Genomic DNA, 8,916 nt, shown 5'->3' with positions numbered 1-8,916 from the left:
CTAGAACATCGACTGGCCCTGTCCTCTGATCAGAACATATAGCAGCTAGAACATCGACTGGCCCTGTCCTCTGATCAGAACATATAGCAGCTAGAACATCGACTGGCCCTGTCCTCTGATCAGAACATGATCAGAACATCATGATAGCAGCAGCTAGAACATCGACTGGCCCTGTCCTCTGATCAGAGCATATAGCAGCTAGAACATCGACATCGACTGGCCCTGTCCTCTGATCAGAGCATATAGCAGCTAGAACATCGACTGGCCCTGTCCTCTGATCAGAGCATATAGCAGCTAGAACATCGACTGGCCCTGTCCTCTGATCAGAACATATAGCAGCTAGAACATCGACTGGCCCTGTCCTCTGATCAGAACATATAGCAGCTAGAACATCGACTGGCCCTGTCCTCTGATCAGAGCATATAGCAGCTAGAACATCGACTGGCCCTGTCCTCTGATCAGAGCATATAGAACATCGACTGGCCCTGTCCTCTGATCAGAACATATAGCAGCTAGAACATCCTGGCCCTCCTCTGATCAGAACATATAGCAGCTAGAACGTCGACTGGCCCTGTCCTCTGATCAGAACATATAGCAGCTAGAACATCAACTGGCCCTGTCCTCTGATCAGAACATATAGCAGCTAGAACATCAACTGGCCCTGTCCTCTGATCAGAACATATAGCAGCTAGAACATCAACTGTTCCTGTCCTCTGATCAGAACATATAGCAGCTAGAACATCGACTGGCCGTGTCCTCTGATCAGAACATATAGCAGCTAGAACGTCGACTGGCCCTGTCCTCTGATCAGAACATATAGCAGCTAGAACATCAACTGGCCCTGTCCTCTGATCAGAACATATAGCAGCTAGAACATCAACTGGCCCTGTCCTCTGATCAGAACATATAGTAGCTAGAACATCGACTGGCCCTGTCCTCTGATCAGAACATATAGCAGCTAGAACATCGAGTGGCCGTGTCCTTATTGCAGCTACCATGAAGAGCAACGTAGCCCCTTTACAGAGATGCAGTCAGATTGGTCAGAAGTCCTCCTACTTTATTCATGAGGAAAGGTCCAAGCCAAGGGAACGGTGAAGGATTAAATGAAGAGCAACAGAAAACAGAGCCGTGATTGTAATGTCTCTCTGTTGTGCTGTGTGATGAAAGCAGACATTATTACAGCATCTCAAACAAACATGATTCATTTCTCTATCTCTCCAGCGGACGTGAGCACACAGTGTGCCACACACACACACACAGAGTACACACATACACACACACAGAGTACACACACACACACACACACAGAGTACACACATACACACACACAGGGTACACACACACACACACAGAGTACACACATACACACACACACAGGGTACACACACACACACACACATTTACATTTACATTTAAGTCATTTAGCAGACGCTCTTATCCAGAGCGACTTACAAATTGGTGCTTTCACCTTATGACATCCAACATTGAGAGAGAGAGAGAGACATTGAGAGAGAGAGAGAGAGAGACATTGAGAGAGAGAGAGAGAGAGACATTGAGAGAGAGAGAGAGAGAGAGAGACATTGAGAGAGAGAGAGAGACATTGAGAGAGAGAGAGAGAGAGAGAGAGAGAGAGAGAGAGAGAGAGAGACATTGAGAGAGAGAGAGAGAGAGAGAGAGACATTGAGAGAGAGAGAGAGAGAGAGAGACATTGAGAGAGAGAGAGAGAGAGACATTGAGAGAGAGAGAGAGACATTGAGAGAGAGAGAGAGAGAGAGAGAGACATTGAGAGAGAGAGAGAGAGACATTGAGAGAGAGAGAGAGAGAGATTGAGAGAGAGATTGAGAGAGAGAGAGAGAGAGAGAGAGAGAGAGAGAGAGAGAGAGAGAGAGAGAGAGAGAGAGAGAGAGACATTGAGACATTGAGAGAGAGAGACATTGAGAGAGAGAGAGAGAGAGAGAGAGACATTGAGAGAGAGAGAGAGACATTGAGAGAGAGAGAGAGAGAGAGAGAGAGAGAGAGAGAGAGAGAGAGAGAGAGAGAGAGAGAGAGAGAGAGAGAGAGAGACATTGAGAGAGAGAGAGAGAGAGAGAGAGAGACATTGAGAGAGAGAGAGAGAGACATTGAGAGAGAGAGAGAGAGAGAGAGAGAGACATTGAGAGAGAGAGAGAGAGAGACATTGAGAGAGAGAGAGACATTGAGAGAGAGAGAGAGAGAGAGAGAGAGAGAGAGAGAGAGAGAGAGAGAGAGAGAGAGAGAGACTTTGACTTTTGGTCTTTCTTTATTGAAACATTCTCAATTCATTTAAAACTCACCCCCCCACTCCTAAAATAAAAAAATAAAAATATATCCTGTACAAATCACCATACACAAAAAACCTCTCCTACAACCGTATATCCAAAACATCTTCCCCAGCAATACAGACAGCCCCCCCAACACACCATATCTCCTCAAACATCTCCACACATTTGATCATTTTATAGAACTCAAACTCAACCCTAAGGCGCGCAGAGACCATCCCATTAAACAGTAGTAAAGGGTCTGTTATCCCCCCACCTTTGACCCTGTTCCTCCTTGTTAGCCAAATAGCTAACTTTGCCTGCGCAAACAGAAAATTCAACAAAACACATTTTTCTTTCTCCTTACTCGAATACCTGTATCCCATTATAAACATCCCAACAGCAAAAACCACCCCCAACCTGTCACACAGACATTCCAACAGAGACATTAATGGCATTAACCTGGTGCACACAGAAAACACATGAATTACAGTTTCTTTCATTTGACTGAAAGGACACCCCTGCCCAATTCCCGGATCAACCCGTGCCAACCAGCTGTTAGTGGCCAGGGCTCCATGAAGAACCCTCCACTGGAGGTCCCCTGACCTCTTTGGTACTGGGGGTTTGTAGAGCGCCCTCCATCTAAAACCCACCATACTCTCCGCCCCACATACCCCCTGCCACTGATGTGCCTTCACTCCTGTTAGGCTTCTAATGCTCCTAACCTTAACACAGAGGTTGTAGAGGGCTTTACCTCCCACCCCTCAAACTCCCCAGGCTCGGAGTGTTAAAATCTAACAAGTCCTCCAGACCCCCTTGCCAGTCTCCAGTCTCTGCCGTCACCTGCAGTGGCGGGAACATTGGTGGCCCCTCTCCCTTTGGCCTCTCAAACACCCCCTTACCGGCTCAGACAGTGCCTCCTGGACCTCCTCCAGGAATCTCTCCAGCAGCCTAAGAGACGTTATTCCTGTTTGTTGCGCCAAGACCTCCGGGGTTTTCCACCCCTCCTCTCCCAGCAGTCTCAGGTCACCCAGCCTTTGTAAACCCCCTGCCATCAGTTGCCTCTGCAGGTTGGCCGACTGAACCGATCTCAAAGGGATGGCTGGGTTGTGGAAGATAGGCTCCTCCCACACCCACTGCCCAGGCTCCACACCCCCTTCTCGTGTGGGTCTTAGCAGCTGCCAGGCCCTCAGCACCGCAGAGTAAAACTCTGAGAGACCTGCTGTACTCAGCCTCTCCAGCTTCATGAGGAACAGCTGCCGGTCCAACCCTAATCCGCCAGCTCTCCTCAGCAGCGCATGCTGGTTCCCTCCAGCCAACATCAGTGTGGTACAGCAGTCTCTGCACCGCCTTTAGTCGGAAAGCAGCCATCCTGCTCTCCAGTTCCACCAGGCCCTGTCCTCCTTCGTGTACGGTCATGTACAAAACTGCTGCCTTCAGCCAGTGATGTCCCGACCAAAAGAAGTCCACCAGCTTGCGTTGCAGGTCTGCAAGCAGACCGGCGGGGGTTGAGGACAGCCAGTTTATGCCACAAGGAAGATGCCACCAGGTTGTTGATTATCAGCACCCTCCCTCTATATGACACTTGGGACAGGAGCCACCTCCACCTGGCCAGTCTTGACACCACTGCCTGTGACAGCCCCTCCCAGTTCTTGCTGACCCACCTCTCCGAGCCCAGGTACACCCCCAACACTTTAAGCCCTTCACAACCCCACTGCAAACCCCTGGAAGCAGAGGAGGAGCCCTATCCCCCATGCCCCACATAACAGAGCTTTGCTCTTTCCCCAGTTTACCTTAGCTGATGAAGCTCCCTCGTACACCTTCAGACTGGTCTCTAGTTCCTGCATATCTTGCTCATCCCTGACCATCACAGAAACATCATCTGCATATGCTGAGACTGCTATTCCTGTCACCACATCCATGCCTGTCCAGCACACTCCCCGCAGTCTCCTGCGTAGCAGTCCTAAAAAAGGCTCAATGGCTAGTGTGTACAGCTGCCCAGATAGAGGGCATCCTTGTCTAATCCCCCGTCTCACCCAGACTGGCCTACTGAGCCCCCTCCCACCTTAACCATACATGACGCCCCAGCATACAACAGCTTCACACAGGTCACAAAACTCTTCCCAAACCCAAACACAGACATCACATTAAACAGATACTCATGATCCACTCTATCAAAAGCCTTCTCTTGATCTAAAGAGACCAGTCCAAAGTTCACATTAGAACCTCTCGACAAGTCCAACATGTCCCTAATCAAGAACAAGTTGTCCGTGATTGAGCGTCCCGGTACACAATATGTCTGGTCCTTGTGTATTATAGAGTCCAGATGGGACTTCAGTCTGTTAGAGAGGACCTTGGCAAAAATCTTGTAGTCCGCACAGAGTAATGCCACAGGCCTCCAGTTCTTAAGTTCACACAAGTCCCCTTTTTTGGGCAGGAGAGTCAGAGCGCCCGACGGCAGCTCATCGGCAACTCTCCTACCCCGACGCATTCACGCAACACGCAAAAGAAATCCTGTCCAATTGTTCCCAGAATTTTTGTAAAATTCCACTGGAAGTCCATCGACCCCGGGTGCACGACCGGGGACATCTGGGTTACTGCCTCTGCCAGTTCATGTGACAACAGAGGAATGTCCATTTCATCCCTCTGTGCCCGAGAGAGCTTAGGAGTCCTTCGAACAAGACCTGAGCACACATAGGATCACACATTTCTGCCCTATACAATTCAGTATAAAACTCCACAGTCCGCTCCCGCATCTCCCCCACCACAGAGGTCACCCTCCCATCAGACAGCCGTAGACAATGCATACCCTTGGCATCACTGCTCTGTCTTTCCAAACCAAAGAAGAAGGAGCTGGGAGCATCCATCTCCTTGAGCATGGAGAACCTAGCTCTTACAAGTGCTCCCTTTGCTTTAACCTGGAAAAAACTGCCCAGGTCCCTACGTAGTCGGCTAAGTTAGCCTGGAGGCCTACATTGCCTTGCCCCACCATCTCTACCTCCATCTCACTAATACACCGCTCTAGTTCCCCCAATACTCTCCTAGCCTCTGAGGATGAGAGAGCTGTGTACTGTTGACAGAAAAGCCGAATTTGCACTTTCCCCACATCCCACCATTGACTCAGAGACTCATACTCCTCTCTTCGCTGCCCCCATCTTTCCCAAAAAGTCTGGAAACCTGAGCAAAAGGTGGCATCTTGTAAGAGCTTTACATTGAACTTCCAATAAGATGCCTGCCGGGGCCCTGGTGAAATAGACAGCCGAGCCATGGTTATGTGGTGATCCGAAAACCCCACTGGGAGAATGGTAGCACCCAGCAGCCTATTGCTCTGATTCCTGGACATGTAAAAACGATCAAGTCGAGCTGCACTCACCCTAGCCCCAAAACCTTCACCCACGTATACTGTCTTGTGTTTGGATGTTTAGTTCTCCAAACATCCACTAGGTCAAACTGATTAAAGATGTCCCTTAACACTCCCACTGACACTGAATGAGGCTCTTCCCCATTTCTGTCTTTTGTAAAATCCATTGTACAGTTCCAGTCACCTCCGATCACCAGCGTCTCCTCAGGCGCTACTTGTGAAGTTCCTGTCTAAGACTCCCAAATAGAACCCCTCTTTCTCTCCCTGTGTTAGGCGCATACACATTTATAAAGACAAAAACCATGTTGTTAATTTCTGCTTTAACAACAAGCAACCTACCCTACACACCTCCTTTGAGGAGCAAATTTTTACAGCCAGACCCGGTGCAAAAAGGACTGCCACCCCTGCACTAAGATTTGTCCCATGGCTCAACACACTTGCCCCTTTCCACCAGAGCCCCCAATCAACTTCATTCACCACATCACTATGAGTCTCCTGCAGAAACAACACCTGTACTTTTTTTTGTTTTACATATTCACCCAACACACTCCTCTTTCCCGCATCTCTGGCGCCATTTATATTGAGCGAGCCTACCCGAAGAGTCTCCATAAGAAGTGGGAGAAAAGCCAGCAGAGAAATAGACCAATAGCAAAGCTCAAAAAGCCCCAGTGTCAGTAAGAAATTAAACATTTAAACAGTGTCTGAAGGTAAACCTTTACGCACTATTGTGACCCACTTCCTCAACCTAAACCGTTTCCTGGGTGAGAGGGCACCATGCCCCTCATTTCTCATAGCATGTTGTACTGATCTTACAAACTTTCTAGGATCAGGAAAAAAGTCTCAAGATTAACTTTTTTCCCCTTAGTCTCATTCAGGAACCTTGTCAGTTCTCTCAACGTGTACTTAGACCCCTCTGGTTGACTGGCTGTCAGCTCCGGGCCAATTGAAGAGGAGTCTGAAAAAAATAACTCCTCATCCTCTTCCTCAGACTCACTTTCCTCCTCTTCTCTATCTCCCACCCTGACCACCTGCCCTTTCTCTCTGTTTAGGGCCTCACCCACAGCAACAGGCAACATTTCCATGGTACCTTTATCCACATCCTTTTTCCTTTTCCTCTTGACACCCTCCTCCTCCCCCCTAATCTCTTACACTTCCCACTATACTCTCCTCATCCACTAGAATAACCTGACTAGACGCAGTATCATCTGCACCACCCTCTATAGCATGACTAGGGCCAGCCTCAGCTACACCACCCTCCATAGCATGACTAGGGCCAGCCTCAGCTACACCACCCTCCATAGCATGACTAGGCCCAGCATTATCTGCACCACCCTCCATAGCATGTCTAGGCCCAGCCTCAGCTACCCCACCATCTCTAGCCTGACTAGACCCAGCCTCTGCTTCTCCACCATCTCTAGCCTGACTAGCCCCAGTCTCATCTACACCACCATCTCTAGACTGACTAGGCCCAGCCTCTGCTGTCTGCATCTCCTTACCCCTGCATTTTGACCTCGATTTCCCCACTTGCACCCTCACTCCGTCTATGGCCTTTATGTGGGCACGCAAAGCTCTTGTGCCCCAAATCCCCACATTCAAAACACCGTAGACTATCTGTGCTGGCAAAACCTGCATAGAGCCCCTCCCCATGCCTCACTTTGAAATGCACATTTAGCTGTTGCTCATTATTGTTCAGAAACATAAACACTTGCCGCCTGAACGAAACAACGTGCTTAACGGCATCTGCCTGAAAACCTGCTGACAGTACACGGAAACCGCTAGCAAACTTACCAAAACGACTCAGCTCTTTCCTAATTTGATCGTCCGTAATAAACGGAGGCAAATTTGCCACTACAACTCTTGTTGAAGGGGTAGAGAGAGGTGAAATTGACACCAACACATCTCTTACAAATATTCCGCTAGCAATTAGCCTACCGACCAAATTTGCCCTTTTCATGAACACAACCACAGCTTTGTTCATTCTAGAAGCAGAATGTATAAACTCAGCTCCTACCTGTTCACCGACCGCGAGCAGAACCTCCTCCACCTTAACTCCGTTCTCAGGAACACACCTGAATCCATGCTGTATCGACAGCGTCTCGTCCGCGCTAGGCTGAGAAGCCATTGCGCACACTACACCTTCCACCCCCGGAAAGTTACTCTGTCCTCTTCCACCCTAACTTTGAAAAAAAAAACTTTGGATACCGCTAAAAACAAATATTGCATTAACCCTCCACCATAGAAAATAACATGTAAAGAAAAGAATCAAGAAAGTTAGTTAGGATAGAGCTTTCCACACCAAACACTCAAACTCCAAAAACACCCAGCATGCACCGAGAGAGAGAGAGAGAGAGAGAGAGAGAGAGAGAGAGAGAGAGAGAGAGAGAGAGACATTGAGACATTGAGAGAGAGAGACATTGAGAGAGAGAGAGAGAGAGAGAGACATTGAGAGAGAGAGAGAGAGAGACATTGAGAGAGAGAGAGAGAGAGAGAGAGAGAGAGAGAGAGAGAGAGAGAGAGAGAGAGAGAGACATTGAGAGAGAGAGAGAGAGAGAGAGAGAGACATTGAGAGAGAGAGAGAGAGACATTGAGAGAGAGAGACATTGAGAGAGAGAGAGAGAGACATTGAGAGAGAGAGAGAGAGAGACATTGAGAGAGAGAGAGAGAGAGAGAGAGACAGAGAGAGAGAGAGAGAGAGAGAGAGAGAGAGAGAGAGAGAGAGGAGAGAGAGAGAGAGAGGCAGAGAGAGAAACAGAGAGGAGGGGGAGGGAGAGGGGGGAGAAGAGAGAGAGAGAGAGGAGGGAGGGGGAGAGGAGGGAGGGGGAGAAGAGGGAGGGGAGACACAAACAGACCATTGGAAAACTAAGAGAGGGGCTGAATCAAAGGCATGTTAAAGTGAACCATATTGCATATCTATTGCTGCTGCTGGTGTGTGTGTGTGTGTGTGTGTGTGTGTGTGTGTGTGTGTGTGTGTGTGTGTGTGTGTGTGTGTGTGAGTGTGTGTGTTAGTGTGTTAGTGTGTTAGTGTGTTAGTGTGTGTGTGTGTGTGTGTGTGTGTGTGTGTTAGACAATCAGGTTGATTACTGGAGGCCTGTATCCTGCCTATCGATCTGATCCAGTCGTTAATCACTACCTCATCCTCAAAGAGCCTGTGTGTGTGTGTGTGTGTGTGTGTGTGTGTGTGTGTGTGTGTGTGTGTGTGTGTGTGTGTGTGTGTGTGTGTGTGTGTAAAACACAAGGGTTGGTGCTAGTCCACCACATAATCATTACCAAAGCTCCTCT

The sequence above is a fragment of the Oncorhynchus nerka genome, unplaced genomic scaffold (assembly GCF_034236695.1).
Source record: "Oncorhynchus nerka isolate Pitt River unplaced genomic scaffold, Oner_Uvic_2.0 unplaced_scaffold_935, whole genome shotgun sequence".
Lineage (NCBI taxonomy): Eukaryota > Metazoa > Chordata > Actinopteri > Salmoniformes > Salmonidae > Oncorhynchus > Oncorhynchus nerka.
Note: the sequence above shows the minus strand (reverse complement) of the source record.